Here is a 9,781-nt window from a genome sequence, read left to right on the forward strand (position 1 = left end):
ATATCAATATCGATATTTTTCTTTCGATATCCCATCCCTACTTGCAAGCGGATTTCCTCTGCATTTCTTATTAAAGGCTTTGTGACTCTTTCATGTCATCTTGGATACTTTCTAGGACTGCAACGTACATTAACTAACAAAATTATTACTTAATATAAATTAATTTCTTGCATTGGCACAATCGAATGCTTAAAACTCACTACCAAAACTTCTCATGGAACTCAAGAATTTTACCAAGTCATCCTTCAATCATTCTTTTCGATTTTTATAGAAATACTGCCGATATTTTTTTAACTTATTACTTAGCAGTTAGTATATATACTCCATATTGATTAAATTAGCTTTAAATTTTGATTTTAAACCAAAGATTCATTTCTACTTACTCCAGTTAAGTTGGTAGTTGCTGAAGGAAAGAAGATGTATCGCTTCATCATATTCTGAAAGAAGAAGTTTTATTTGTTACCTATGATATTTAATAAAATAAAAAATACATTGACAACAGAAATTTCATTCGTTTAGGTTATATGTTATTTTTGGATAAAAATAATGTGTATTTCTTGTAGATTTACGACATTTTTGTATACATCCTGTATAAACGCCATCGTAGCAAAAGCAACTCTGCTATATTCGTTTAAAAGTGTGATCGTTTTATAAATATTTAATGATAACTCCAGTCTTTTCAAATTAATTGAACTTATTTAATAATTAAATATATAATAAATTAGTTGATGGTATATTAAAATGCGTTAATACTTTTTCTTCTACTTCAAAAGAAAGTTACATAGGTAATAAGATGTGAATCTGAAAGATGAATCATTTATCATAATTAGAAACAGGATTTTTATGTAGAAAAAATACAAAACATTTATAGTAAAAACATAAAATATGTTTGGAACAGCCAAATCATGGGATAATCATCTTTATTGTTTAATTTATAATAATAGTATATTTAAAGCTTACCTAACCTTTATTGAATTAAATTTAACTTACTAAATACTCTCTACAGTTATGTAAGTATAAAAAAAAAAAAAAATAAATAAACTATGCCATTTAAAATCCTCAACTTTTGCCCATAATTAAAGAGCTATGATGAAGCTAATTTTATTAAATGATTTTATATTCATATTATAAAGATAGAAATTCAATTTTAAAACTACATCCATTTTAAATTTTAGAAAATAATGTGCAATATGTAGAAAAGAGTTTTCGAATTTAATACACCAATAAAAAAAAAAACTAACAAATAACAAGTCAATGTAAAAAAAAACTTTAAAAGTTTGATTAAATGTATAAGTATATTCATATTGGCCTTACAAACTGATTGTTTGTTTAATTTTTATTTGAAATAAAATACATAGGTAATCATAAATTCTGACGTCAGTACAAAATGTATGAAAGACTAGCGGGAAACGGAATCAAAGTTAAAAACCAAAACAGAGAACTCTATAAAATTATAAATTAAATAAGAAAAATAAATGATATTGAAATGAATACATTTTGACATATATAAACTGTATGTATGTGCATCATATGAGAAATTTATTTGAAGCATTAAATGGTATAAAATAAAAACTAAAATTTAGCCCCAAAAGAGTAAAAAGTGCAATTTTGTGCAGAAAAAACTCGAAACTTGGAAAATTTAGTATAAACCCTACAACGTTCATTTTATACAATATAAAATTACTGTTAATGAATGCCTTTTCAATGATTTGAATTTCCATCGAGGTTTGGTTGAAATTGAAGTTAGAGAACAGAAGATTCCTCATTTTGTTTCTCAAATAACACATTATTTAAATGTGCAAAGGCATATTTGTAGTTCACCTTAAATTATATTGTATTTGTATGTAACGAATATAAAATAGTAAAATTTATATTTTAACATATGTTATTGTAGTATATTTGACTTTTTTTTATTGTATTTTATTATTAACAATTACAATAAGCCCCACTTATAGTAAATTTTTATGTAAATAAATTGAATTAATTATATTCAGATATTATCTGGAGAAAGATGTTAGCAAAATAATTTTAAATACCCATTTTATTTGCTGAGGAACTAAGATCTATTGTTTAAATTTTGCACACTTGTATGAGTTAATCGGTCAAAGCCTCATTAAAAATATTTGAGAATTTTTACTTCAAATTAATTTATTTTATTCAATCAATGGATCAGTTATTCAGTTTTAGAAATTTCTTGATTGGACGTAATAAAGATATTAGGAACTTTTTCAATACATTATCCACTATGAATTCAACTGTTAATTAGTTTAATTTATCATGTTAATAAGTTTTTGGAAAAAAAAACATTAATTTTATTCTCTCTCTCTTTAATTTTTTTTTAAAGTAAAAAATGGTGGTTGGCAGTTGTCAAATAAATTATTCAATTTCGGAAAAAAATTTATATATTAAATATTTAATACATAATAATTATTTTAATAAATTATTCCAATGAATGTACGTATACATTTTTGTGATAAATTAGCAGTAAAAACATATCATTAATATATTTAAATTTTCTGACAAGACTAAAAAGGCAGAAAACTGCAAGTCCATTTCGACTATTACAACATTTACTAGACAAACGGTCAAAACTTCCAACTCATTAAAAAAGATTGATCTACATGAATATAATAATCTGGTCATACGGAGTTGAGCTTTGAGGCTCCAATGAACCTTACAATTCCTCTCTTATCCAATCCTTAATGCTCCTTATTTTGTCACAAATCAAGTCATCTATCAGGACCTCAATGTTCCTTATGTTGCCGGTTTGGTCAGAATCAAATACCAATCCTTCCATGATAAACTTCCCAACAACCCAAACCCACTTGTTTCTACCCAATAATTCCCCTTGGCGTCTGAAAAGAAGATGGCGCCGAGATGGGTAGATTCTCTACATATTTGTATCATGTAATTTTATATCTAATATTAAATTTACTAGTTGTATATAATTGTATTTAGTTTTTAATAGTAATAAATAAATCACAAAAAATAAAAACCTTTTTTTCAAAAACGTCTATGACATCGCATATATTTTTTTAAATATTTTTGGTATAAATGTAATTACCATTCAAAAGCATTAATTGTGAACTGTACATAATATAAAAGATGACTTATTTTAACAAGAGGGTTGGGATAAATAAATATTTCAACTTACATGTTCTGGAGGAGCACTGGAGATCAAGTTGAGGAAGAAAACAAGCAATAAAGCTGAAAGGACGAGGACCTTCATGTTGCTGAGTTGACACCACGGATCGGAATAATACAAATCTCAAATCCTTTGGTTTATAAACTCTAAGAAACTGACGTCAGTGCGTGATACGGTTTGCCCTCATGCACAGGTTTCGCATATTATTCAGGCAAACATTTATAAATTTTACTTTATAAACAGTCTGGACGGTAAAGCATAGCCAACTATTTAAATGATCTATTTGAAGCACGAATCTTTCTGACTATCCCAGTTGTTGTTTTTACCGGATAAATGTTATTTACTGCAGTTTTTGCTTATTTTCCGTATTGCCCTTTTTTTTTAAAAATACTGTTATATAAATGTAATATTATAATATTTAGGATCAATGATGAGCTTTATTTGTTTGTTTGAAAAGGCCTAATCATCTTTAAATTTGTAGATGATGACATAGAAAAAATTAGGTTAGAGAACCTTAGTAAATTACCAAGAGACATAAATCTCCCTCTTTTCTGGCCGATAACCGAAGAGATAATTTTTTTTAAATTAAACCTTCCTGGTCATTTCTAACATACAAGGGAGGTGGCGGTTATCTAGAGGTAACCAACCTATTCTAACTATAGTGGAGGATTGAGTTTTTGATTTCGTAGGACCACCACAAAAACAAAAGTCGCCCTATAGAACGGATTCGAATCGGCACCGCTTCGTACTTTAAGATTTATGCTACTTTAATTTTTTTTCTCATCTTACACTTTGTATTAACAAAACATGAGTACAATGCTTATAGTAAAACATATATGGAGCCAATCACTAAAATACGGCTGGTAAAAAATACCTTTTTTTGTAGCCCCAGTTTCTTCTATAATACGTATGTTCTACGTAATTATGCTCATTAAATACCCTTCTAATGTAATTAAATTACATTAAATCGGGTACTTTTGATTTTCTGATAATTGAGTTTGAACTGACGACCGCAAGTTTATTTCATTCAAGAAAACCCAAAAATGTTCATTGAAATTTCATTCCATGCCCTTTCATTCATATTTTGAAAAACTAAAAACCGCATGAAGAACTTATGTATATTGTTTTTAAAATTTAAATTTGAGTCATTATGAGCTTCGTATTATTAGAGTATCCAAGAAAGAGTGTTTCCAAAAAACACAATTTTTTTAATAAAACCAAATAATTTTCTTATGATCACTTGTGACATTATTTAAAAAAAAATATCATGTAGCTGCTAATTCTGCTATTATTTGGTATAATATAGCAAAGAAAGGTATAAATTAGATGATCATTGACAATGAACTTTGAAATTATGAAACTATTTATTGAAATCAGAATAGTATGTAATACAAAAATAGCTAAGACATTTGAAATCAACCTAATGAGAAGGAAGAGCTTGGTTTGCTGCTACCATCTATTTTCGTAAACAGTAATATTGTTGGCCGTGAGCCCTTGTATTTTTTATTTATCGCCTTGTATTTTTTATTTATCGACTTGTATTTTTATTCATTGCCCCCCAAATGCACCTGTGGAATTGCTGCAGCACCACCAGTGGTGCACACTCTGAGAATCACTGTTTTAATCGGTCATTTCTGATGTATGGAGGTGTCAACTTATTGGTAACCTATTCTATCCAAAATAGGAGCTGAGTTTTCATTCCATGGGGCCACCACGAAATAAAATTCAACCCGCTCAGATGGAATCGGCGCCACTTTATCCACTTTCTATTAACAAACAACTACAATACACACGTGCAAGAAATATATAGAGCCGGTTACAAAAATCAGTTAGAAAAAAATACTCTTTTTTTTCGAGGATTTTATTTTTATAAAAATACTCCCTTATTTTTTCTTTTTGCTATGCAATAACTATGCTATCATTCTAATGTGATTAAATTACATTTTAATTTCTTATATCAGCTTGAGTATGTCTAATATAGTTATTACTTACTGAGTGATGGTGTTCAACTATTCAAACAGAGGATGTTTGAATAGTTGTAAAAAATTACAATAAAATAAAAGATTCAATTAGTATTTTAAGTGTCATTAAGTCTACTACTTCTACAAAGATAAACGTTATAAACTATTTTATAGTAAATTTAACTAAATTTAATTTGGGTGCTGGCTGACATCTGTACGTCGAATAGTTCTTGAGATATATTTTTTCATAAATAAGACTTATTGTCCGAACAACTATGAATCAATTTATTTTAGCAAATATCATGATAACTACTACATGTTATTGATCCAACAATGCTAGAAGTGTAAACAGAAAACAGTACTGGTGACAAAATCGCTCCTTGTAGGACTCCGCAAGTAAGAGATACTAGTTTCGAATACTTTTCACCAACCTTAACATCTATTAACCATCCACTGAGAAATGATTTCAGAACCGAATACAGCTTAAAGCATTCAAAATCAACGGCTTACAGATTAGACTGTATCGAAGGCCTTTGAACAAGCTGTTGATATCATTGGTGTGGTATTGTTAATTATTATAATTAATCAACTACTTGAAAAAATGTACGCACTTTTTTCGTGCAGTTGGACATTTTATAACGTTGATAAGAGTTGAAAAGTTCTATAGTTTTTATGATAAAAACTTCCTTTCGTTTGCTGAATTTAGATTTTTAATCGTTATCTGAACCTTAACTAAATCAAAAATTTTTTTTTGAAAATAGTTAAAGAAAGCTTTATTTAATCGTTTTGAATGACATTTATTTATCTTTTGATAATCTGGAACCAAACATAGGCAGTACAATAAAAAAGTTAAAATATTGATAATGGACTTATAGAAAGCAGCTATCAAATAACACAAATAATAATATTAAATAAATAAGTTTTTTCCACACTCCTTATATTCCCATTTACTTTTTAGTTCAGGGTAAATTTACTTCTATGTTTTATTTAACAGATCGAAATAATGATTCCTGTTTTTTTGTATTATAGTGTTTTCTAGAAAAAAAATGACTTCTAATCACTATGATTATTGAAAAAATAATAATAAATAAGAGAGAGGGTCGAAGAGCTCGTTAACATAATACTGACTTCAGTAATTATTTATGCAAAATTTAAAGTAATTTATCATTATTTATTATATATTTAAAAAATGTAGGAATGTTCATTAAATATAAATATATGTTTATATAACCTACATTTAAAGACAGATGTTCCACAACGATAAAAATTCTAATGCGAAGATTAATTAGTCCCTGCTAGAGAAAAAAATGATTAAAGAAATGCTTTCAGCTCCACCACTGCCTTATAGAATATTTTTAGTAATTAATTCCAGGAGTTCTACGCTTTCACTAATTAGTTTATACAGTCAACTAATGAATGAATGATGTTTGGTCGCTGGCAATCTTGGAAAGTGACGAAAGGATACAAACTTAATTTTGATTCCAATATTTCACCAGCATATTTTCTTTTTTTAAATATGTTATGTTTATTCATTCTATTTATATTTTTTACACGCTGAGGTAATCCTAACAAAACAATAAAAACAAAACTAAAGGTACAATGCTTCTTAACAACGATTACTAAAATATCTGAGAATATCATACTTAGTTGCTAAATGCTGCTGTTAATGTTTTATTAAATTCTTTTATTAAGCTGAGATCCCAACCAATACTAACACTATCCGCACCACGCATCACGATGACACATTGTGCTCATGTGCTCGCAGTTATATAGATGACCCTTTCATTGCATCCCAAAAAACCCTTTAATTGCATATAAATTGCAACAGATAACCCTTTAATTACATTCCAAGCTCTCCAATCCCATATCATAACCCTCGAAGACTGGTTCTGAAATTAAAATATTCCGATTTAAAAGATTGGTGGGATTAAAATAAATCCCATCAAATCATCTTTATCCTTCATTGTAATCTACCGACTTCCTATAGTTTAATAATGTTGCCTTTACCCCTGTCGAACAGATCCGCTAGCTGCAACTGGACAAAGGACTCCTGTCTTGTGGACTTCGTCGTGTGGAATCCTCACACAAGCCTGAAAAGACAGGAAACTGCACGTCGCTCCGAGTATAACAGCACTTACAATACGAACGGTTTAAACTTCCAATCCATTACAAGATACTTATCTACATTACTGTAATAAGGCCAATCTGGATATACGGAGTTGAACTTTGGGACTTCACAAATCCTTAATGCTCCTTACTTTGTTACATATAAGATCATTCATAAAGATCTTAATGTTTCATATGTAATCGACCTAGCCCGAACCAGATGTCATCTCTTCCATTTCTGACAATCCTCCAAGGTGCCGAGGTGCGAGGTAGGGGAAAAAACGAATATAGCACAGGGCTAAAGAGCAACACGACGATCGAGCCTGACCAGAAGCACTCACCAAAGAAGAAAAATATACTTATATGATTAACGCCTTCTCTTCTTTAAGTTCTTAAGAAAATCATTAGCATTAAATATTCAACCGATATTGAAAGATAAAAAAAAAAAAATTAAAATGTACATAGAAGAAGTGTAGATTTTTTTTTCCATCGGTAGATGTTATTCTACATCACCATAGGTTGTGCATAATTGTTTTAATAGACTAGCCAAAGTGTAACGGAAAATGAAATATCATTCGAATGTAAAATATAGAATGGTATTGAATTATTCCCAGAGCCAGTACAGTACCGTAAGACGAGTTAGATGTTCTTTCTAGAAATAAGTATAGGAGTTGCTATCCGTCCCAATCCGACAATTGCCGTGACAATCCGTCGAGGTAACAATCCTCCATGAAAAGATGATGGCTTCGAAACCTTCTATTGAGAAATAGCTACCAATGAGTAGCTTCTCTACATATCTGTATCATTCTATTATAGTCTTAGATCAAATTTAATGGACATATTTTTATGTAAATACAGTTGTAAATATCATTAAATAAATTTTCTAAAATATATATTTTTATCATTCCCCGCATATTACAAAACATTTAGGTAAATATTTTGGAGAACATTTAGTGAGCTTTTACCAATCATTAGTTGATAAAGATATCAGTTTTCTAATCCACGAAATCAGATCAACTAATAAGAACGCCGTATTGGACCTGGCTTAAATAATGTACTTATCAAATAAATTAAAGGATTATTTCACGATATAATTATTTTCCAAGCATTGATTATCCATTTGTCAAATAAATCCATTACTTCATAATTAGTTATTTCTTGGAATTTTTATTTGCCTTTCTGAACATTTGTTGAAATAAAATCATATAACTATAAAGCCAGTTATTTCGGAAATGATTATCTGATAATGGTCATTAATTCCTTATTTTTAAACATTTTTTCTTTTGTTGAAAATTATAACTTTCACTTATTGTGATTTATAATTTGATTGATTCACATTGTAAACCATCCTTTCTCAGAATGAAAATGTTAAGGTAAGTAAATAATATATACAGAATGTTTTAATTTTTTTTAAATTTTAACACTATGTATTAATGTAACATTGAGGAAACATCATACATATTATTTTATAACAAAACTTATGAATACAAAATTTAAATAAATAAATAGCTTAGTAAGTGCCGGGGTCATCTTGCAGTTCATAATGCACAATTCATCCAAAAATATATGGATTAGCTCCAAAAAGAAACTGCCCCAGCTTAACCACAGTCGGGCCCCACTGAAAATTCAAACTTAATATTAATATCATATCATATAATTATGATGAAAATGTGCATTTACATTATAATATTATTTCATAATAAAAGAAATGTTTACCGGTATATTTTAAACATATCAGTTTACCGTTGGGATTACTATGATACCAAAAATTGCAATTTAGGATTACTATTACAAAAAAAAAATTTGTTTGTTTCTACTATATTCTTTGTATACACGCAATTGAAAAACTATGTGGAAGAACATGCTATGAAAAAATAATAGAGGAAATTAAGAATGAAATTTTGCTGAAAAGAATATTTTCTAATGCCCCTTTCAATATAATTTTCTAAAACTTACAATTAAGGTAGTTTCAATAAGTTTAAAATTGAATTCCAAACTTTATAATTGGAATATAAAATCATATATGACAATTGGTTTTCTTATAGCTCTTCAATCATGGACAAAATGTAAGGTTAATCGTCAGAGTAGTTTTTTATGAAATTTTTTATAGTTTAGTTTGTATAAATTTACATGGTATTAAGCGATTTTAAATTGATTCAAACATGGATAGGTAAGCTGTTAATTTTTATTATACGATTTGAATGTTTTATACACATTTTGAGTTTTTACATCACGATTTTCTTATTCTGGGTTTTTTTTACAAGTTTTCCGGTTTGTTTTTGCAAGAAATTTCAGTCTCCACTAATAACCCTCTATAGGTAGATGTACTTATGAAATAAATATGTATTAATACTGTGATTAACTTTAGATTAAAATCAGAAAAAGAAACTAGGATTCATTCTTACTTACTCCACTTAAATTGGTCGTTGCTGTTGGAAAGAAAATATACCGCTTCTCAATGTCCTGAAACAAGAAATTTAGATTATTTTCACATATTAAGAAAATAAAAAGAAAGAAACAATTATATAATAATAAAAACATAATATATAAATTAATAATTCACAGATTA

General features: G+C 28.3%; 2 long non-coding RNA genes across 3 annotated transcripts in view; both read right to left on the reverse strand.

Moving 5' to 3' along the window:
* Positions 1-3,270, reverse strand: part of LOC106686638 (uncharacterized) — a 6,910-nt gene extending 3,640 nt beyond the window's left edge. For both annotated transcript variants that reach the window (XR_001344048.2, XR_001344049.2), the window contains exons 1-2: positions 3,155-3,270; positions 384-437 (exon numbers count right to left, since the gene is read on the reverse strand). This is a non-coding gene — a long non-coding RNA (uncharacterized lncRNA). The remainder of the gene's footprint in view (positions 1-383; positions 438-3,154) is intronic.
* A 5,340-nt stretch (positions 3,271-8,610) lies between these two features.
* The window catches only part of LOC106686621 (uncharacterized), a 2,505-nt gene continuing 1,334 nt past the window's right edge, over positions 8,611-9,781 (reverse strand). Inside the window, exons 2-3 of the long non-coding RNA XR_001344047.2 lie at positions 9,622-9,675; positions 8,611-8,830 (exon numbers count right to left, since the gene is read on the reverse strand). This is a non-coding gene — a long non-coding RNA (uncharacterized lncRNA). The remainder of the gene's footprint in view (positions 8,831-9,621; positions 9,676-9,781) is intronic.

This window comes from Halyomorpha halys, unplaced genomic scaffold (assembly GCF_000696795.3).
Source record: "Halyomorpha halys isolate HHAL.00 unplaced genomic scaffold, Hhal_1.1 Scaffold852.1, whole genome shotgun sequence".
NCBI lineage: Eukaryota > Metazoa > Arthropoda > Insecta > Hemiptera > Pentatomidae > Halyomorpha > Halyomorpha halys.